This window comes from Balaenoptera ricei, chromosome 2 (assembly GCF_028023285.1).
Source record: "Balaenoptera ricei isolate mBalRic1 chromosome 2, mBalRic1.hap2, whole genome shotgun sequence".
Classification (NCBI taxonomy): Eukaryota; Metazoa; Chordata; class Mammalia; order Artiodactyla; family Balaenopteridae; genus Balaenoptera; species Balaenoptera ricei.
The window spans coordinates 11022320-11046157 of record NC_082640.1 but is presented as its reverse complement, the minus strand read 5'-3'; the positions used below and the strand labels follow the sequence as shown (position 1 = coordinate 11046157).

The following is a 23838-nucleotide window of genomic DNA, read 5'->3' as shown; positions in this document are numbered from 1 at the left end:
AATCATAAAAAAGAACTTAACAGAAATTTTGGAGCTGATAAATACAACAAATTAAATGAAAAATGCAATAGAGAGCTTTAACATTAGGCTCAATTATTGCAGAACAAAGAATCTGTGAACTTGAAGACAGACCCCTCGATAATATCCAGTCATAGGAGAAAAAGGAATAAGAATGAAAAAACATGAAGAAAGCCTATGTGAATTACGGGATACCATAAGGCAAAACAACCTTCTCATTATAGAAGTCTCAGAAGAAGAGAGAAAAAGGGACAGAAAACTTATTTGAAGAAATAGTGGCTGAAAGCTTCCAAAATCTGGGGAGAAATATGGACATCCAAGGACATGAAGCTCAAATATGCCCAAACAGATTCAACCCAAAGACATCTTCACAAAGTCTTAAAAATCAAAGACAGAATTTTGAAAGTAGCAAGAGAAAAATGAGTCATCACATAAAAGGGAACTCAGCAGATTTCTCACCAGAAATCTTGCAGGCCAGGAGAGAGTGGGATGATATATTCAAAATGGTCAAAGAAAAAAACAACCTGCCAAACAAAAATACTTTACCCAGCAAAGTTGTCTCTTAGAAATTGAGAAAGATTTTTCCAGACAAACAAAAGCTGAGGAAATGTATCACCACTAGACCTGCCTTACAAGAAATGCTAAAGGGAGTTTTCAAGCTGAAAGGAAAGGGCACTCATTAGTAACATGAAAACATATGAAAGTAGAAAAGTCACTAGTAAAGGTAAATATATAGTCAGTTTCATATTGCAGTGGTGATGTATAAATCACATTAAATTCTAGCATATGAGTTAGAAGACAAACACGTTAAAAATAATTATAGCTGTTTTGTTTATCAGTACACAATATAAAATGATGTAAATTGGGACATCAACAATACAAAATGTGGAATCAGGTAACTGACTAGAACTTTTTTTTATGCAGTTAAAGTTAACTTGTTATAAGCTTAAAACAGACTGTTATGACTATAAGATGTATTATGAAAGCCTCATGGTAATCACAAAGCAAAGGCCTAAAACAGATAAACAAATGATAAAAAAGAGTCAAAGCATACCACTACAAAAAATCATCAATTCACAAGAAAGACAGCAAGAGAGGAAAATGGAGTTTAGTTCTCGGTGAACTTTGAAATAACATTCCATATTTCATGGCTTCTTGGACATTACCTATCTCAGTCATTGCTTTAGAATTCTTATTCCTAAACTGGTCTTTCATCTTTCAACTACTAATTCTACAATTGCTTGTGGATATAAATATAGAAATGTCTTTAAAAGCATCTTTGTCCACCATGATATTCAAGAGAAATGCCAGTTCAACTGAAGGACAAGTAAAGGAGGAGCCCAAGAAGGGAATCAGGGTAGTTGTTAGCCAAACAACCTGTCCCAGGGACACACTGACGAGGCCCATCCTAGGTCAGGTCTTCAAGGGTGGACTCAGCTCAGGACGTGGCTCCTGTCAGTGAATCCTGTGAGTGAGTCATAGGATCATGGGATTTGATGATTACTTTTTTATTAGCACGTAAGGTAGAGTGTTCAGAGAAGAGGCAGAAAGGATTAAAAAAATCCATAAATAGTCACCTAGAAACTGTTGATCTGTTTCTGGAATATGACCCATTCTTCAACTGAAACTGACTTCTAGTTCCATTATGCACGCAAATGTGTGTGTGGGGTGGGTGGGTGTAAGACTGATTCTCAGCCCTGGTTTGTGACAACTTTGACAGTCTCCAAGATTGTGGCAAAATTCTTTTTATAAAAAAGCCTATAAATTTAAAAAATGTACTTACTAAATCCCTGTCATGGAACCTTTTTAAAGGGGAATCCTAAATCTGTGATTCTACCTTCAACTTTAAGGAGATTGGAAGGAAGTTGATAATTATGGATAATGTCACTCAGAATCTTCTTTGACACAGGAAGAATATAATTATAGAAAGCAAATTAATTTTCACAAGCCTACTGTGGAGAAGATATAAGATGTGATCAATTTTTCCAGTGAACGATGCTCTATAAGCATATGAGCCATGATGAAACCATTATATGTGTGTGTGTGTGTGTGTGTGTGTGTGTGTGTGTGTGTGTATAATGGTTTCATAGTTTCTGGTGTGTTCTGCAGTTAAACATGTGTAAAGCGGTTCTGACTTGTTGATGGGATAACTATCTGAAAAAACAGCTATCCTTTTGGAAGAAAATAAAATTTGCCTTGGGAAAAAGTCAGTGAACTGAATATTGTCCACTGCTCTTCGCAAGTTTAGTAATCATAAAACCAATACGTTTGAGTGATGCAATTTTAGAAACCATAAAAAAGGTTCTATTCTTGATATTTCCAAATAGTTGTCTTAAGCTAACTTAATTATCATTTAGCTTGCATTTTCCAACGGAAGGATAATGTATGTATGAATTCAAGAGCTTTGACTATTGTGTGCTGTTCACTTATGGATCATTAAAAAGAACTTCTGTGGCTAAGAACTAAGGAACATAGGGTTTTTAAAATGTTCATGCTACCACCTGTACTTTGGGCTTTGGATCTTTCTTTGTAGTATTTATAAAATACTCTTTAAGGAAACCAAGACTGCCTATACGTGTTGGTTATTTCTTTTTTCTGTTGAAACATTCACAGAGATGCCTTGATAAAAGTGTTTTTCTTCATGGTGAAACAGGAAAAATTGATTACAAAACCATCTGAGCCTATATGAATTCTAAAAATGGATTTACAAAAACACTGTATGATGTAGCAGATCCTGAAGATAAGCTTCTTATCACATGACAAAAACATAACCTTTAGTTTAAGATTGTATTGTTATTGAAGAATTCTGTTTTGCCTATTTTTAAAAATAGCTGGTTAAAGTTTTCTTTACATATTTTAGCATAGTTACTGAATCAAAGTTCTGAAAAGCTCATAAAAGAATGAGTTCATAGGAGTTCACTAAATTATAAAATAATAAATAATTCAGAAGTGAAAAAATAAATTCTACTTACAATACTCTTACTGCATTGATATCATCATGTTACAGTATATACAAGAAAACAAAGAAGGTCAAGAAGTGTAATGGGAAGGGAAACAGATTTTAAAGATCCAGTTTCAGAATACCTTGGTATTGTTAGAGAAAAGTTGAGAATGTGATTGTTTGGAGACTAAAAATGCACTTGAAAGCATATTGAAGTTATGTATTTGATTATTTCTGGTTATTGGTTACTGGTTATTTCTAAAGCTGCTTGCAAATTAACTTTCTCCTCTTTTAAAAATATCCAACTACTAGATAAATTCTAAATCTGCTTTTTCAAGAGAGTTAGCTGATTTGGAGGCTCAATACTTTAATACTCAGTCCTTGAAATAAACATAGAAAGTCTTAGGTCTAGTCCTGCTGTGTCTGTTACTTCCAGGAAATTCTTGCCGTAGCTTTTATAATGACATCAAGTGCTCTATGGGTTGGACTCCCTGCTCTTCCTGGACACTATTTTCATCAGCCTCTCCAGTTACGTAAATTATTCATATTCATTCTCTTCCCTGCTCCTCCAGTCTCTCTCTGACTCTCTCTCTGTGTCTTTCTCTCTCTCTCTGCAAATAGCTCTTTTAAGGAGAGCAAACCAACACAATACTGCTTCCAGTAGATAATTTTAGTAATGATAGTTTTGTTTTTCTCTCAGGATCCCTTACAGCTTTCAATATATCTCAATTCAGCTTTGTGCATCAAGTCATCAGGTACTTTGTTTGATGGCAGGACCAGAAAGACTGTCTTATTTCCTATGTACTGTATTAATTTTGTATTGCTGCATAACACGTTACACAAAGTTAATAGTCCATAGCAACAAAAATTTATTGTCTCATAGATTCTGTAGGTTAAAAATCTAGGCATAGCCTAACTTGGTCCTTTGCTCAGTTAGGACCCTGGTTCTTCAAGGTCTCAGCAGGTCTCAAGGTGTCAGCTAGGACTGTGTTCTTATCTGGAGTGTGGGGTCTTCTTCCAAGCTTCTTCAAGTCATTAGCAGAATTTACTTCCATGTGGTTGTAGGACTGAAATACCTGTTTTCTCGCTGGCTGTCAGCCAGAGTCACTCTCAGCTCTTAGAGGAGCTGTCTCAGGTCCTAGCCAAGTAGGTCTCTCACAACATAAAGGCTTAGTTCTCCAAAGCCAGCAGGAGAATCTCTTTTACTTCAAATCTCAGTCCCTTTTGGATAACTCGTGCCAGATTAAAGTCAGGCCCATCCAGGATAATCCTCCTTTTGACTCAGTCAAAATTGCATCCACAAAATTCCTTTGTCTTTGTCATGTAAAATAACTTAATCATAGGAATAAAATCTGATGTATTCACAGACCTGTCCATACTCAAGGTGCAGGGGATTATAAAGGATGTGTGCAAAAGGGAGTGGGAATCTTGGGGACCATCTTAGCACTCTTGACTGCTGCGTATGCTATATCTTTTCAGATAGAGTTTCTATTTTCAGCATTGGTTCAGGATCAAAGTGTGCTGAGTTGTAGGTGTATCAGTGAGTGCTGTGACTAAAGACATTATGGGTCCATAGCTACAATGGCCTTGTGTCTACCATCTGCATTCATTACCCAGTAGCCCTTTCCATACAATTAATGAGTACTTTTTTTAACCCTATTTTTAGCAACTAAATAAATATTAAACACCTTCTTTAATTACTATCATAAGCTGAAAATATTATGAAGATGTTTAGAAAAAGAAGATGTGTTTTTATTTAGAGATGACATTCAAGAATCTGATGGACTTCAGTGCACCTTATGCATTCCACGTGAAGAATCTGATCTTTAAAAGTAGTGTGCTTTAATTGTCATCCTTGGTTGTCCTATTTCATGCCCTAGTTAAACATAGATATGCTCAGCAAATCTGCAGATGAAACAAAGCTAATAGCATTAGTAAATGTATTACAGTTACAGAATTGAGATCCAAAAATATTCTAATAGAATAAAAACAATTGGCTGAAATTAGCAAGATAAATTTTGATGGGGATAGATTTAAAGCCCTGCATTGCTGTTTTCCCTAAACAAAAAACATTGTCTCAGGTACAGGCTGGTGAATAGATGGCTTAGCATACCTCTTAATAAGTGTGAAAAAGACTTGGGGATTTTGGTTAACATTGAGTTCCATGTGAGCCAACAGTAGTATATGGCTGCCAGATAAAGCTGATTTTCTATTTAGAAATAAGGGAGGTAATAATTATGCTCTATCTTCTGATCAACAGAGTAAGTAAACTACATCTGCTGTCTTTTTTCCCCTTTTTTATTTATCCAAAATAATTTCTCAAGGTTTGAAAACATTTTTGACACCTATTTATGTATTCTCATTTTGTTTATTCTGCTTTTTAAATGTAAATCACTTTGTATTCACATTGTATCATTAATTTGTATCAACAGTTATTTTTGAATGACCCTTAATTTTTGGCTAAATTTGGAAGTTTCATAGGTCCATTTTCATATATCTACTTACACAATTAAGCTTGTTTTACAAGTTTCTTGTCCTTGAACCAAGCGTCATCTCCTGTCCAAGAGAGTTAGGGAGAATGAAGAGGATGAAAAATCCGCCCCTCTGTTGCTCATCCTTCCTCTCTTATATGCCTTCTGACTCTTCTACAAAATAGGAATAAAATTTGGTTTTACCAGCTGATTCCAAGTTTATATACTATTAAGAAATAAAAATAATCTGGTCTCTTGGAAACTATTTTTACGAGATACTTTTAACTACCAGAGAATTTTACCAGGTGCCTAGAGCCAGATGGAGAGGTCTAAGACATTTAAGATAAAAGACTTCGAGTAGATTTTTAAACTAGGTGTAAGAAACTGCTCATTCAGGTTACTAGAGCACCCCTCCATAAAGCGTGCTTGCATATGTTCACTCGTTCACTTTATTCCTTTATTTATGTGCTCAAAATATACTTAATATAGAACTTAGTTGCATTATAGGCCCTATAATAAGTCCTATATCTTAATTTTCCTATCTTAAGAATGCTTCAGTATAGTCAATATCCATTGAACCAGAGGCCTCTTTGAGCCTTTCAACAAGGCTGTTAGGCTGGCTGACTTCCTCACTGCCTCCTTCCCTCTTTCCCTCCCTTCCTGCCTTTCTTCCTTTTTTTTATTATGAAATATATCGTGCATACAAGTGAACATATATAATGTATATTAACAGGGTTAATAATAATAGTAATAATAATGATAAGATTTATGTAAATACCATTCAGTTTCTAAAATAAATGTTTGAAGCCTCCTGTGGGTTTCTCCCCAAATGCATCTTCCTGCTACTACCTACCAATGAAAGAACTCTCTTTTTTTTAGACGGTTTTAAAAATCTTCTACATATCCTTTCTTTGCTGCTTTTCATAGTTTTACTATATGTATCTCTAAACAATAACATTTTTAGTTTTGATTTCTGAAATATTTTATGAATGCAGTTTGTACTTACTTTGCATCATATAAAGTTTTTGATGTTCATTCTTATGGATGTGTGTAGCTCCATTCATACAATTTCAATGTTGTGTACTATGCTATGAATGTATGATAATTTATCAATTCTGTGGTCAGTGAACATTTATGTTGTTTTCAGTTTTTTCTTTTTCTATCAAAACAGTGCTTCAATAAGCATTCTTAGCCACATCTCGTGGTGCATGTGTGCAAGAATTCCTCTAAGGAATGGAGTTGCTGGGTCATAGACCAAACCCATGCTCTACTTTATCTGTAGTGCCAAATTGTTTCCTGAAGTGGCTGTACCAGTTTGTACAAGAGTTCCAGTGTTCTGCCACATCCTTGGCTCTTGGTATTGTCTAATTCTTTAATTTTGGTTTATATGGAAAATGTGAAATGGCATCTCATTGTGGTTTCAGTTTTCATTTCTCTGCCTACTAATGAGATAAACTTTTTATTTTTATGTTAATTGAGTATCATGTTTCTACTACATGGTGAAATGACTATTTTGTTTTCTTTGTATTTCTATCTGTCTTTTAGGTTGCTAGTATTATTGATTTGTAGAATTTGATTATATATTGTATATATTAATCCTTTTGTGGCTTAATGTGATTAAATATCTTACCTCTGGTTGTAGGTTGTTTTTATAGTGTCTTTGAGGAGCCAAAGTTAATTTTAATTTATTATTTTGAAAAACATCCTTTATAATTGGTGCTTTTTATATCTTTTTAAACAAATCCCTCCTTACCCCATAATCATAGGAATATTTTTCTATAATTTCTTCTATGAGTCTTAAAGTTTTGCCTTTCCCATTTACATTCTTTATGTATTTGGACTTGATTTTTGTTATGGTAGAAAGTAGGAATTCATTCTAATTTTTAAAAAATATCAATCAAGGGTCAGCACACTTTCTGTAAAGGATAGGATAGTAAATATTTTAGGTTTCTCAGGTTGTGTGGTCCCTGTTGTAATACTTAACTTTGTCATTGTGCCACAAAAGCAGCCAAAGACAAGTTGTAAATGGATAAGCACGGTTGTGTCCCCATAAAGTTTTATTTACAAAAGCAGGAGACTTGTTGGATCTGGCCTGTGAACTGTAGTTGCTAATCCCTGATATGGACGACTAATTGTCTCAGAAAATTTTTTGTTTTTCTTTTTCCACTGATGCCCAGTGTCTGCTCTGTTGTGTAATGTTTCCATGTATGTATGAGTCTGTTTCTGGGCTTCACATTTTTTAAAAAAATTGTTTTAGTCATCTATCCCTGCGCTTACATCCCACTTCCTAATTACTGTCGCTTTATTATCAGGTTTGATATCTGGCAGGAAAAACTCCCTCCTGATTCTTCTTTAGATGTGCCTTGGCCTTTCTTGGCTTTCCCTCTTCTATGTAAATCTTAAAAATCAATTTGTCAAGTTCCACAAAAACTCCATTTAGAATTTGGTTGAATTGTATTACATCCATTTGGGGAGAACTGAGATTAGAATGTTGTATTCCTGTTTTGGGGCACATTGTATCTCTCTTTTTATTTGAGTCATCTTTAGTGTCTTAAAGTTTATAATATTCTCTAAGTCTTGCACATAACTTTTTAGGTTTATTCCTAGCTACCTTATTTTTTGTGTTACTATGGTAAATGGCATCTTTCTAAAAATTGCATTTTCTGACTCTTTATTGTTGATGTGTAAAAAATTTCAATAAAAATTTATATGCTGATCTTATATACATTTACCTGGCTAAACTCTCTTAATAATTCTAATATTTTTCTCTGGGGTCTGTTGTCTGTGTACAGTGATAGTTTTCCATCTTCTTTTCCATTCCCCATAGTTTTTATTTATCTTATTTTACTCCACTGACTGAAACCTCCAGTACGACGTTGAATAGAAGTAATGAGAGTAGGAATCCTTGTATTTTCCCTGCTTTTTAAAGAATGATTTAACTGCATATGGTATTTGTAATAGGTTTTTTTGTTTGTTTTTTTGGAAGATATATTTTCTTAGGTCAAGGAATTTGCTTTATTTTCCCCTTTATACCTGATAATTACAGTTTTTGGTTTGATTCTTTACCTTTCTTTCCTTATGACTCTCATTTTTTTCATATATTACAAGGCCCAGTTTCTCAGAACATCATCTACAGATTGTTTTCAGGCCTGGGTTGAGGTGTGTTCTTCAGAGGGGCCTTGTGTCTGCTTCTACTAGTGTGGTCACCACTGTCTCAGGACCCCTTTAACTAAATTTTTGGCCTGACACGTTTTAGGCCGCACAATGAATTCCTAAACGGGTCAGACGTCTTCCTCTTCTTCCAAAGAATCCAGAGTTAAGGCTAAGAATGACTTGTATTATTCTTTTGGTGGAACAGGTTTTTTTTTTGGTTTGTTTGTTTGTTTTTTTGGTTTTGTCACCCCCCTTTCATGTTCTGAGGATGTCACCCTTCAAAGGCATCAGGTTTAAGGGAACGTCTCTAATCTGACCTTTCACTCTAAAAGGGCCCTTGGCTTGGGCTTCTGTTCTCCACATGTAACTGATTAAAACTCAGGGTCTAGGTTAGCAAGAATTGCCATGGACTTCAAAGCAGCTGTCAGTTCCCATGCTACTTATTTCTGAGGATTTGTGCTTTCTTTTCATTCTGGCCTTTGAGATGTTCTCTTAATTTCTTGTCAGGTGGATAATACATTAGAAAAGATGTTTTAAAATATTTCATCTAGCATTTTAGTTGTGCTATACCACAAGAGGGTTCTCTGAAAATCTCATCTGCTATGTTGCCAAAACCAGTATTTCCCCTTAACCTTTACCAGTGATGACAGCCTCCTGTCCTGAACTGTATCCCACCTGACCATGACTAACATCTAAATCAGTGGTTCTCAAATTTTGCTGCACATTGAGAAGCTTTTAAAAATCCTGAAGATCAGGCCACACTCCAGATAAATTAGATTAGAATATCTGAGACATCAGTGATTTTTAAAGCTCCCACAGGATTCCATTGTGTAGCCAAGGTTAATAACATCCCTTAAAATCTAGCTGCTCATTTTGATTATGTCTATTCCTGTTCACCTGCCTTTTTGCTTTCCTCAGCTGAATAGTTTGCTTTGAGGACAGGTGACCACATTCACATAAAACACCAACTTTCTAATACTCCCGACCCTCCTCAAACCAATATGCTTTTTGTGTAACTAAATCTACTCTACCTGTGGTCAACTGAATAGGAAGATCTTCAGCTTGTTTTATTTTTCTTTACAACATTCTATTTTTTTACCTCTTTCACAGTATCCTGATGTAATTTTGTTTTCCTCTGCTGAGAAATTTTTAGTGCAAAGTCTTTTAATTTGCTAATTAATTCTGATAGACTAGTTTCATAGTCTCAGCAGATCAGTGTGTGATATGCTTGGATTATGAATAGCTTAGCACGGAAAATGACGTAATTTCAATGGAATAAATTAGAGTCAATTAACATAGCAGAGTCAGTTATCTTTTTGAATAATGAAGATTTGTTCAGAAAAGCACTCTGTTTTATCTGTAAAATGATCCATGCTTTTAACCATTATGACTGCCATAGCCCTTTTCCCTTTGGAGCTAATAATAAAAAAGGAGAAGATAAATGACAGGAGCAGCGAGGCCAGATGTAGCAAAACAGAGAGGTAGGGTAGTCACCATACTTTGTCTAGGTCAAAGTATGTTAATTGACCACAGCATGTTATTAAAATGCTGTATTTTATGGCTCTCTTTAATACTAGGGCATCTAAAAATGTGATACAATTATAAGTTTATAATTATTTCTTCTGGAGAAATAATGATGACATTTCCCACAAGTCAGACAAGTTGGAGCTTTCTTATATATCTTTATTTATATATCTTTAGATTTAGGGCTTGAGACCAAGTTGAGTAAATAGAGATCTAGCTACAATATTAGCAAATGATTAGTTTCACACATTAATTTTAGTGTCTGCAAGATAAAATATATCTTCCCAAGTGAACAGATGGCTTAACCAGGAATGGCAGACTTTGTATGATTTAATAGTGAGAGTTGAGGTTTAAAAAGCTTTAGAGAAAAATCATATTCTTTGGGTATGCACTTGGGCAAGTTGGTCTTTAGAAGCCTGCTATTGCTTTCCATAATAATGGATAATTATCATTATTTTCCTCAGGGGAACATTGTGTGGAATAACTAATTAATGATTGTAATGCACTTTGGAAGACATTCTGAGTAACTTTTAAGTATTTTGCGTTTGAGTATCAGGAGAAATTAAGCATGGATAAAGGAAACCTGGAAGAAAGGTTTTATTTCTAGATTATGAAATAATTTTTCTGACATTTTATTATGTTAATAGGTTTAGTTTCTTTTCAAAAATGCTATTATAATTTTATTTTATGTTCACAGCCTTTTTTTTTTTTTTTTTTTGCCTGTATGGCTTGCAGAATCTCATTTCCCCGACCAGGGATCGAACCTGGGCCATGGCCGTGAAAGCCTGGAATCCTAACCACTAAGCAACCAGGGAGCTCCCCTATTTCATGTTTAAAGATGCTGCTTATTACTATTTTTTAAAAGATTCTGCTGTTGCGTCGTGATCGTATGTGCCTAGAAGTGGCTGTAAGTTCCAATACATGGCGCAATAAATTTTATAAAATGTTGTCTGTTGGTTAACGCCATCTTTTGGTATATGGAGACCTGAATTTTCACCTTATTGCATATATCACAGGTTTGTTTTCAAGAAAGCCATTCCTAATTGTCACATATCAGGTATTTTTGACTATGGCTCTTATTTCTCAAATCAGTTATGTGGCAACTAGTTTCCAAAGATCCCTCCCTCCCAATGAATCACACCTCTTGGTGTTTATGCCCTTGTCTATCTTTTACACACTGAATCTGAGCTGGCTTTTTGTAACCAGATTGATGCTGCACGTATACCAAAGACAGGTCATAAAAAGCCCTGTAGCTTCCACCCTGATTTCTTGGAATGCATGCTCTGGGCAAAGCCAGCTGCCATGTAAGAAATGCAATTAACCTTGAGATTTCCATGCTACAAGGTTACTCAAGTGAGGCATTTGAAGAGGTCATGTGGAAAAAAAAAATATATGTACTTATTTATATATCAAGATATTGTATATATTTATATATGCATGCATTTGGCCAGTCCACAGCTGTTGCATCCATCCCATCTGAAAGGCCAGTCATGTGAGTGTAGAAGCATCTTAGGTGTCCAGACTAGCCTTCATATGGCTCAGCTGTCATTTGATTGCAACTGCATTAAAGAACCTAAGCAAGAGATGCCCAGCTGACCCAACTCCATACACAGAACTGTGAGAGAGAACACAGCTCTCTTGTTTTAAGCCCCTAAGCTTTGGGGTAGTTTGTTACACAGCAGAGAGAACCAAAACAAAGGGCAATGAAGACCCTGACACTGTTTGCTACACTGGTATCATAGTGTTTCTTCATTTTAATTACCTTTGCTGATAGTATCATGTAGATCCTTCATATGCTAAGAGGATGTTCTTAAAACTTGTCACAGTGACATCTAAAAGAGTACCTTTCCAGTCTCCAGTGCTATCTGTGGGTTTCATGCTTGCTTGAAAATAGAATTGGCCCTGTGACCTATTTTTAATATTTCAAGAAGCCTAACCAAAATGGTACATTTACCCAAGATGAGGCTGTTTGTTTCTGTTTTCATTTTTTTTTTTTTTTTGCTTTTGCTTTGGTATTTATCAACCTCTCTGTGTATCTCATTGAAATGAATTATACTTAAATGCAGTGGTTGTTTGTTTGTTTTTGTAGGACAAAACACTAAAGCATAAGTTTTTTTTTTTTTTTGCAAGCAGTATGTTCAAGTGGCGTGTATGCAAAAAGTACCTTTTATATGTAATCTGAATATACAGTTCAGTATTACATACAATTTTCTAAATACTTTATATATGAGATCAAGTGAATACTTAATCAATTGAGATAAAAGAATACTCTTTAACTTATGAATAGGATAAAGAGTAAACTGTTCAACTTGAAAAGAATGTTTACTTGAGCATAATTCCCTTAAGGTGCCATTTCTTGATCAAGGGTTCTTAACCTAGGATCTACTATGAGGGTGCATGGATAAGCTTTAGGATACCTGTGTATTGTGTATTTTATATTATAATTATATATTTTGTTTATGTGATGATTTTACTTGTGTGTCTTTCTTCCATTAAACTCCAAGCTATGGGTGTCTGTTCTGCTCCTAATTTTATCTTTAATGGTTAGCACAATGCTTAGCATAACAGTGACTCAAATATCAAAGGAATGAAAGAAATGATATTATATGAAACCATCTTATTTACATACTTCCCAATTTTCAGAGAGTTGTCTGCTTTAAGCTGTGTGCCTTGAAGTGCTGGTGAGCATACTCTGTTCCATCCACCCCGATCACACATTTGTAATATGGCAGGTGTAGTTAAAGCTTCATAGTGTGGCTACAGAAACCAAGGACTTTTGAATGCTGTCTCTACAGAGTTCTATTCCAGAATAGGTAAGTTAGAAGCATGGTATTTATACTCTCAAGATAAGTTTCATTGTGACCAAAAATGCCCAGTAGTGCCCTCAGTTGGTTTTGGGGATAAGGGATGCCTCCCAGGTCATCTCAAACCAGCTCGCATACATCTTGTCTTCAAAGAATGCGGAGGGTAGCTGTCTGAAATTCAGGTGAACAGTGATGAGTGAGGGCTTCTGATACTCAGAGGGCAAGGAATCATTTCTGAACTACAGAATAACAGCCACTTAGTCCAGTGGTATTAATGTAATTTAGTGGTGTTGCTAAATTTACAGTTAAAGTTATTTAGGCTTAAGCTTTCCAAATTCTTGCTGAACTTCTGAAATGTTATTTTTAGTAATATATTGTTTGCTTATTTGCCTTTTTGATTCTCTTGTACCAGGGAAAATTTTGATATGGTGCTTATTCAGATAATACAGATAGCATAATGTCTCACTGCTCTGGCAGGTGATTTATTTTATTTTCCCTATTTTCTATTTCCTCTCCTTTGCTTTCCTTGCTTCCTTGGCTCTCCTCTCTCTAGCCCTTTTTCGTTTAACCTGTCTCAAGACCCCATCTCTTATTTATGTGCTTTCATGCTCAAGTCAATCCATACATATAGACAGAAAGACGTACAAATGTCAGCTTTCTATTTTGAGCAGAAATCACCTTCCCAGAATGTTTATAAAAATGGCTTACTTCTCTCAGGAGATTCATTCATCAAGACAGAAGTTGGTCCTCCTGTACAAAATGGAATGGAAATAGAAACAGTCAAAATATACTAGGATAAACACAGCAATCAGAGATAGGATGGGGAAGGGAAGCCTAAATTGGAGGAAAATGCTGGCTGCTTGTGAGGCAAAGAAATAGAACAGCAAATGTTCCTTCAAATTGCAACATGAGAGGAAAGTTATCCAGGGATGTACTAGACTTAAAATTTTATCCAGGACTGCCTTGAACCAAGGCTGAGCTCCTAGAATTATAGGTAAGATCCATGCATATGTCAACATCATAATTTCATGAGATTCTAGAACATAAGAGCTGGAGGACTCTGTAAGACAAAAAAGGCATGTCTTATCCAAAGTCACACAGTAGGTCATAACTGGAACTAGAATTCAGATATTCTGATTTCCAAGTCACAATTAAAATTCACTGCTTATAAGCAGTATAATTGTTTTCTGGTTCCTGGAGATGCACCCCTTACATCACCTATGTTCTTCCCTATCCTCTCTAGTTTGCTCTGTGGGATGTGATCATCAGGCACCATTTCAGTCACACTTCGAGCACTAGCCCCCTCATTGTCAATGGCAGTATCTCTTAAGTTAAAAGGGAGTGACAGCATATAATGCAGTCTAACTAGAGAATCCTCACTTTCACACAGAAGTAGTTTGACAAATGGGCTGCCGTTGAAATCTGTCCTAAGAATATTCAAGGACTTTTTTAAGGGAATTGATATCTTAACTCTTTTGGTACTAACAAAGATTTCCATTATGTGTAGAAAATAGCATTCCCTTTACTTGAAATATATTTCAGGGATAAAAAGATGAGTTGATCCATACCTAGTATGAAGTACTTCAAGAAGTCTAGCTAGGCGGGCCTATTATGGACTTTAGCTATAGAGAGAAAGCATTTATTTGCTTCCCGATTCACTCTATCTCTTCAGTACCTTCTTTATGCATTGAAGAAAATGGTGTTTACTCAACATGAGTTTTCTCTGGTTTATGTGGTTTAGAAAAAGAGGCAAGCTGGTAGTGCACCAGTTCCTCTGTGATTGTCCTTTTACAGTTGGGATGTTTTTCTGTCCACTTAGCCCATGATTATTCTGCCTTTGAAGTCAACATTTTTATTATAGTTATTTACACAACATCCAAGATTGTTTTGATTTCATTGCTCAACCATTTCTAAACCTTTTTTTCTTTAGGAGATATTTATTTCTCTCCTGTATTCAGAAAACATATGTACATGCACACACTTCATGTGGTCACACCATGTCCTACGTAACCTGTGGATGGTAAAATAGGCTTGCTTCTAAAATAAGCTGTTCACTGTGTCTTCAAATAGTAATGATATAAAGGGAGCATAAAAGAGCTTTATTGAGGAGATAATTTTATGTGAGAATTAACTTATATGCATCCTGCAATAGGTATGTATTAGTTAACAACATCGGTGACTGTGTCCCACTTGTGAAACAACTTACTCCTCAGTGTTCACTACACATAGACCAGCACAAGGAAATTGGTGACAGCCGAAAAGCAAATTATCAAATTCCAAGCTAGATGCGCATATGTTTCTGGGATCAGAATGTGACCCACTCTTTTGATTTATCTAAAAGCCCGTTAATGCAGATGTTTTAAAAATTAATTTTGCTTGATGCCACCAAACCATCAAAGCCATATAACCATTTAGATAGGCACTGCAGAGATATTATGAAGTATTTTAATTCTACCACGTGTTACAGAAATAAACTAAATTACCTTTATTGTGTTTTTTGGTGTAGTATAATCAGTTAAGTAAATTCCTAATGGCAAATATAGATTCTTCGTCTTCGGTATCCTAAATTCTGATGTTTGTGTGTGCTGAGGAGTGAAGCTTTATAAAAGCTGCTATGGAGATGAAGAAAAAGGAATTAAATTGTCAGGAAAACAATATTGCTAGAATTGTAGAAATTTATTCTTGTTTGAAAAAGTGGTTGGGGACCATTTGTTTAGGAAAATTATATTAAATTATGCTAATTTAATGACATTTTTAGTTCTAGAATCCTGATTATAGCCTCTTGGTATTAAAGGGTTATGTACTTGGATTTTGTTTAAATCATCTTAAAACATTTCCATAAACTTAAGCTCTGTAGGCACTGTTCCACAGTTCCATAACAAATTTATAATTTGAGCTTTGTTGAGAGATTTTTTTTTTTTTTAAATAATTAATTAATTAATTTACTTTTGGCTGTGTTGGGTCTTTGTTGCTGCGCGCGGGCTTTCTCTAGTTGCGGTGAACTGGGGCTACTCTTTCTTGCGGTGCACGGGCTTCTCATTGCAGCGGCTTCTGTTCTTATGGAGCACGGGCTCTAGGTGTGCAGGCTTCAGTAGTTGTGTCATGTGGGCTCAGTAGTTGTGGCTCACGGGCTCTAGAGCACAGGCTCTAGATTGCAGGCTCAGTAGTTGTGGCACACAGGCTTAGTTGCTCCGTGGCATGTGGGATATTCCCAGACCAGGGCTCGAACCTGTGTCCCCTGCATTGGCCGGCAGATTCTCAACCACTGCGCCACCAGGGAAGTCTGAGAGATATGTTTTTTTTTTTTTTTTTTAATTTTATTTTATTTTTAATTTATGGCTGTGTTGGGTCTTCGTCTCTGTGCGAGGGCTTCCTCCAGTTGTGGCAAGCGGGGGCCACTCCTCATCGCGGTGCGTGGGCCTCTCAGTATCGCGGCCTCTCTTGTTGCGGAGCACAGGCTCCAGACGCGCAGGCTCAGCAGTTGTGGCTCATGGGCCCAGTTGCTCCGCGGCACGTGGGATCTTCCCAGACCAGGGCTCGAACCCGCGTCCCCTGCATTGGCAGGCAGATTCTCAACCAGTGCGCCACCAGGGAAGCCCTGAGAGATATGTTTTTAAAATATAGCCCAGGAGTGTCTTTGTTAAAATCATCAGGGTTGCCTCTCAAAAACACAGATTTTGAGGCCCTTCTCAAACTGACCAAATTCCTGACTTAATAAGAACCCCAGGTGATTCTAATATACACTAACCATTGAGAACCACTGCTTTATTAAGTAGTAATCTTTTTCCTTTTATAGACCCTCCTCCCCCTGAACTCTTGAAACATCCCCTGTCCTCTACCTTAGCCCCGCATTAGTAATTAAAACAATATCAGAGGAGATAAATGACTTTCATACCAATAACAATCTTTTCAACACCCTTCCTTCACATGTTGCAGGGAAGAGAGAAACTGGGGAGGTTTTCGAAGGGGAAATTGAGAAGTGGATTCTTCATACTTGAATGCTGGCAGGCCTCTTTATCCGTCTTTCATTGCCCCAATCCAGACATGGTATCAAAGAATGGTCATGATAGTGACTTTCATTTATATACCCTCTTCTATTGAAAAAGAAAGTACACGTTAAAAAAAATTCATATAACTTCCAGAAGGAAACCTAGGTCATTTTGCTCAATTGTGTCATTTTACAGGTGAAGAAAATGATGCCTAGAGAGGTTATGTGATTTGTTCAAGGTCATACTCCTAATTGTTGGCAGAGCTAGAATAGGGACCCAGGTATCCTGACTCCCAGACCATTGATCTTTTTAGGGCATATTATTATAATAATATTGTATATTGCAATTATTTACTTGAAGAGCACATTGTTTTGTGGCTAGAACATCATTATTTATTGTTCTTAATAGTCTCACTGCTTTCCCAGGTCTGTTTCTATTTATTGTATGTTGTGGGAAAACAGCTAAAAATGCATTTCTTCTTGAGTGAGCTTTGGTGCAAATTGTAGCTTTCAAAGGGAATTAGATCCCTTTTGCTTGAGGTTGAATTTAGTAACACTTTATTTTAGGTATCAAGGCATGGTACATTTAATTAGCATTCACTGTAATAACACTGATCAGTGTGAATTCTGTTGATTAATATCTGGATGGTTGTATTACTGTACTTTGAGCAGAATCCACCCACATGCTGTTATGTTCACTGGACTCTTCTCTCTCTTGTTCTGTTTTGATTTAGGAAAAAAAAAAACAACACATGAGAAACCAAAAAATAAAAACTGCTTCTGTTTCTTCCTCTGGAATGTTTAATCGATGGTTGTTGGATATATTCAAAGTATCTAGTGGCAGGGACACAGTAACAAGGTCTTTTGCCCTTCCTGATTATGTGACAGTTCAATTGGGTAGTTATTTAAATTTGGATGTAGGCCATTTTGGTAACATATTATGGTGATAAAAATTATTCTGCTCTAAAAATCTAGACAGAGAGCTAAGAAACACAGAACATTAGTCCAAAGAGATCAGTAGGAATCATTGTAATTGGACCTTGTCTGTAAAGAAATAAGGCAAGAGGAATACTTTAACTTGAGTGAGAGAAGTGTCACATTTTTGTGCATGAAAAATGGTAGTCCTGAAGAACAGAATCTGCTGAGCACAGTGACCATTTTGAATCAAGAAAAGTGCTTTCTCTATTGAAAGCCTAAGGAAGAAACTCACCTGAATTAATTTCAGATTTTGAATCAAGAAAAGTGAAGGAAAGTAGAATGATTAGGTAACACGTTTGTCACAGAAGCAGTAAGAGCAGTGAAATATATATCCTAGAGACTTTCCCCCCACACCCAGAGTATTAAAAGCATCCACCTATTAATTTGATTTTAATTGAAGCTTTTCAAAGAAAACTAAAAAGTAACAGGAGTCTTTGAGCAGAGTTATAATGAGTAGGATTGTACTGTCAGCTCCTACAGAGAAAAAAGTCAATAAAAGACTTCTGCTTCTGGCAGAATGATAAATATGGTATTCCAAAAAGCTGGATAAAATAAAATAAACATAATTTTAATTGAAAAGCTGACTTTGTAAAAAAGTAAGGGAAATCTCCAAATGCCAGAAACAAAATTTTAGAAACAAAACCAAAACAAAATTCAGACCTCAAGCAATTATGGAATTGAAACCAGGGAGATAAGCAAGTTTGGGAACTCAGGTTGCTGTGGGAACAAAGACTGCTATGAAGAAACTTGTCTTGGGGATTAATAGCTTCTGGTGGAGAATTCTGTGGAAATCTGACCTGAGGCCATCAAAAAGTGGCTAAACCTGGACCCTAAAAGGGATAGCACTCTTCAGAGAAAGTGGCCTAGAAGATACCCACTTGGCTGGCAAATTTAACAAAATAACCTGACATCTTGGTGACTCTGGTTTGGGGAATTTGGGAAGCTTTCTTGAGAATTTGCAACTACAGATCTCAGGCCTGCCCTCATCTGGATCTGGAGCTTGAATTTAAATTATCTGCATAGTAGGACAAATCCAAGCTGAGACACTATTTTAAAGTAATTCTTGTTTGGAGTCCCTCGTATGGTACCTAGCAGAAGCAAGTACCAAGCTTCCCTGATGATCCACCTGCCACCCAAGACTCAGAAATGCCAGACACTGTGTTTAGCCAAATAGCATATGATGAAAAATGACAACGACATTGGGAAACCATGAGAAAGTTAATGAAAATGACAAACAGCAGATTTAGATTTCTAAATACTTGAGGTATTGGCATTACCAGCAAAATAATATAATATACTTAATACATAAAATATAAAGAAAGAAAAAAGAGCAGTACATGAGAGAGTATCAAATATGGCATATGGATTTAAAGACATACTTCTAGAAATGAAAATATGATTAATAACTTTAAAATTCATAAACATATTAGACTCAGGTGAAGAGAGAATTGATGAACTGGTAGATTGATATAAAATTATCTGGAAAACAAAACATAGAGAAATAGGTGGAAAATATGAGAGTTTAAGACAAATGGAGAATTAAATAAGTACTAGTGTATGGCTACCCACATTAGTAGATTGGAAAAATAGAATGAGGAAAAAATAATGCCTTAGAAATTTCCAGGACTGATGAAAGATAATTCTTAGATTCAGAAAAGCCCAGTGCATCTCACCTACAATAAATAGAAACCCATACTAAGATACATCATGGTAGAACTGTAAAAAATTAAAAAAAGAAAATACTAAAAGTACACGGTAGTGAAAAACAACTAGTACAAAGGCATAATAGTTAGAAAATCATATCTTCAAAATGCTAAAAGAAAAAATGGTCTATCTAGAACTGAGTGCCCAGAAAGTCTACATTTCAAGAATGAGGGTTAAGTGAATAACATGCTGAGAGTATTTACCATTAGCAGACCTTCACTAGAGGAACTTCTAAAGTATGTACTTAAGAAAAAAAAAGATCCAAGAAAGATGACCTGAGATTAAAAAAAAAAAAAAGAATGTTGAGCAAAGAAAATAGTATATATGTGGGAAATTAGAAATAAAATTTATGTTGAAAACAATAATAATTTATGATAGAAAATATTATAAGGTATAATTAAAATGCTGGACACAAATATGTAAACTAGGAGGGAGTTGATTAAGTTTGAGCTCATTGTATGGTTTTGGATGATGGTAAATGCTAACAATAACACTCCTACTAGCTTCCATGAATTTAGTGCTTGTGCTATATCAGTCATGTTCTGATTGCTGTGTGTATAGTTACCCACATTAGGGTGCACAATAACCCTATGAGGTTAGTGATATTATTTGTGTTTTACGGATGATAAAACTGACAACCTGAAGCCACAGAAGTGAGACAGGATTTGATAATCTAGGTGATTTGGTTTGCATCCATGATCCTAACCACTAGGTTGTCCTACTACTGATTAATTTCAAACTTTTATGCATGGTAAAATTTTAAAGGTAACCACTAAAAGAAAAATAGTGCACAACTACTTATGCATTAGAGGAGAAAAATGGAATAAGTGGGGAAGATTGTTAGCAATTCCACCTAAGCACAGAAAATCAGACCAAATAAAAAGCACAAAATAAGACGGTATAAACAAATCAGAAGATTTCAGTAATATATAAATGTAAATAGGAGTTTCTTGTTAAAGGAGGTTGAGATTGAATTAAAAACAGAAAATCCAGCTATATTGTGTTTAGACAAAACACAGTCAAAACACGAGGACACAGACAGTTTGACAGAATAAGGATGAAAAAAGATATACCAGGCAAATACTAACTGAAAGAAAGCTGAGATAGCTCTCTCTTTTTTTTTTATAGGTAGGATTCGGCGGAGGCAGGAGGCCTTTTTTTTTTAAAATTTTATTTATTTATTTATTTATTTATTTATTTATTGGCAGTGTTGGGTCTTCGTTTCTGTGCGAGGGCTTTCTCTAGTTGCGGCAAGCGGGGGCCACTCTTCGTTGCGGTGCGCGGGCCTCTCACTATCGCGGCCTCTCTTGTTGCGGAGCACAGGCTCCAGACGCGCAGGCTCAGTAGTTGTGGCTCACGGGCCCAGTCGCTCCGTGGCATGTGGGATCTTCCCAGACCAGGGCTCGAACCCGTGTCCCCTGCATTAGCAGGCAGATTCTCAACCACTGCGCCACCAGGGAAGCCCTGAGATAGCTCTCTTAATGTAAGGTAATAACAGACTTCAAGGCAAAAAACACTATTGGTTATAAAGACAGTCACTATATTATAAGCAAAGATTCACTACACCAAGGAAGAGATAAATAGCATTTTAAAGTTATATGCGCCTAATAAAATAGTTTTAAATTATATTAAAAAATTGATGGAAATGCTTGGAGAAATTGACAAACCTACTATAAGGGTGGGAGATATCAGAAACTTCTGGGTCAAGCAGTTAATAAGGAAATAGAAGGTTAACGACACAGTTCGGAACTTTGACTTAATGCACATACACCAAACTCTTTGCTTCCAAACTATGGGCTATGTTATTTTTCTCAGTCATTTACAAAGAGACAAAACATTTACAAAAATTGACAATGAAGCCGTAAGTCACCTTCAGACAACTTTAAAGAGCAGTATTATACTGACCACACCACATGCACTGCCCATGTAGTGAAATTAGTCATCAGTTAAAAAAAAAACAAAATGAATCCCCTCTCTCTCTTTTAATTTAAGTCATTCTAAATAGCTCATGGGTAGAAGAAGAAATCAAAATGGAAACTTTTAAAAATACTTAAAATTAAACAATAATGGGGGCTTCCCTGGTGGCGCAGTGGTTGAGAATCTGCCTGCTAATGCAGGGGACACGGGTTCGAGCCCTGGTCTGGGAAGATCCCACATGCCACGGAGCGACTGGGCCCGTGAGCCACAACTACTGAGCCTACGCGTCTGGAGCCTGTGCTCCGCAACAAGAGAGGCCGCGACAGTGAGAGGCCCACGCACCACAATGAAGAGTGGGCCCCGCTTGCCACAACTAGAGAAAGCCCTAGCACAGAAACAAAGACCCAACATAGCAATCAATCAATCAATCAATTAATCAATAAAATAAATCTTTAAAAAAAAACCACAGAACTTCCATTAATTAAAAAAAAATTAAACAATAATGAAAATAATATATATCAAAATTTGGGGATATAGTAAAAGTGGCACTTGGAAATGACCCCACAGCATTAAGTGCTTGTAAGAGGAAAAAAAAAAGGCTGAAAATGAGGTAAGTGTCTAACATAAGAAGCTAGGAAAAAGTAGAATAAATTAATAAACACAAAGAAAGTAGAAGGAAGAAAATAATAAAGAGCAGAAATTAATGAAATAGAAGGCAATATAGAGGACCAATAAAACCTAAAATTAGATGAATACAATTGCCAAATTTCTGGTGACATTTCTCACCTGAGTATAAAATATGAAGAGACACATCACAAGGATACCAGTGTAGATACAGAAATATAGTCCAAATAAGGACAAGTTTATTTAATTTTTTTCTTTTATAAATTTAAACTTTATTTTAAAATTTACATATATGAAAATTAACTGTTTTTAGGATTTATATCTATGAGTTTTGATAAATTCATAGAGTTGAGTATCTATTATCATAATCAAGTTACTGAACAGATCAATCACTCTCCCAGATTTCTTTGTGTTGTGTCTTTTTAGACAGCTACTCACCCAATCCCCCAAACTTCTGGCAACTGGTGATTCTGATATCTGTCCCTAATATTTTGCCTTTTCCAGAAAGCCTTGTAAATGAAATCATGCAGTATTTAGCCCTTTGTGTCTGGCTTCTTTCATTTAATGTAATACATTTGATAAACATTCATATAATATGTATCAATAGTTTGTTTCTTTTTGTTGTTAAGGAGTATTCCCTTGTATGATTATACCACACTTTGTGTATCCATTCACTAGTTGAAGAACATTTAAGATGTTTCCAGTTTTTAACAATTATGCATAAAGCTGCTATAAATATTCATGTACAGATTTTTGTGTGAAAAAAGTTTTTATTTCTCTTGGTAAGTACTAGGAGTGAGATTGGCATATGGTAAATGCATTTCAAGTCTTACATATGTATGTATGTATGTATGTATATATATATATATATATATATATATATAAAAGACATACTGTTTTCTAAAGTAGCTGTATCATTTTGCATTCCCACTAGCAATATCTGAGGATTCCATTTGTTTTGCATCTTCACCAGCACTTGCAATTTTCAGTTTTTTAAAAAATGTTAGCCATTCTAATAGGTAAATATTAGTGTGTACTTGTGGTTTTAATTTGCATTTCTGTAATGACTAATGATGTTGAACATACTTTCATGTGCTTATTTGCCATCTATATATCTTCTTGGTGAAGTTTCTGTTTAATTTTTGTTGTTGCTGCTCATTTTCTAATTGGGTGGTTTATTTTCTTAATTTGAATTTTCAGAGTTCTTTATATATTTTGGATATCCTTGTTTGTGATGTATTATCCTTATTATATATTGCTCAATTTTATATTTAATATTTTTGTTGAGAGTTTTTGTGTTCATGATAGCAAGAGGTATCAGTCTCTAGTTTTGTTGTAATGTTTGGTTTTAGCATCAGAGCAGTATCGACTTCTTAAAATGATTTGGGAAGTGCTTCATTCTCTTGTGTTTTCTGGGAGAGTTACTGTAGAGTTGGTATTATTTCTTCCTTAAATGTTTGATAGAATTCACCAGTAAAATCATCTGGATCTGGAGTCTGCCTCCCTCCTTAATTTGCTCTTCTTTCTCCCTCTCTTTCTTTGCAGTGATTTTTGTTAAAAAAATTATTGAAATATATTTAATATATAACATTGTGCCAATTTAAGGTGTACAACGTGTTAACTTGATACATTTATATATTTTTATTTTTCAATTTCTTGTGGAATCTCCATTATTTTCCATAGTGGTTGGGCCAATTTAAATTTCCACCAACAATA

The 23838-nt window shown here is 35.5% G+C and overlaps 1 protein-coding gene across 1 annotated transcript in view; it reads left to right on the top strand.

Annotated features, from left to right (window-relative positions):
* Positions 1-23838, top strand: part of GPR158 (G protein-coupled receptor 158) — a 327082-nt gene that overhangs the window by 61702 nt on the left and 241542 nt on the right. The window lies entirely within an intron of this gene.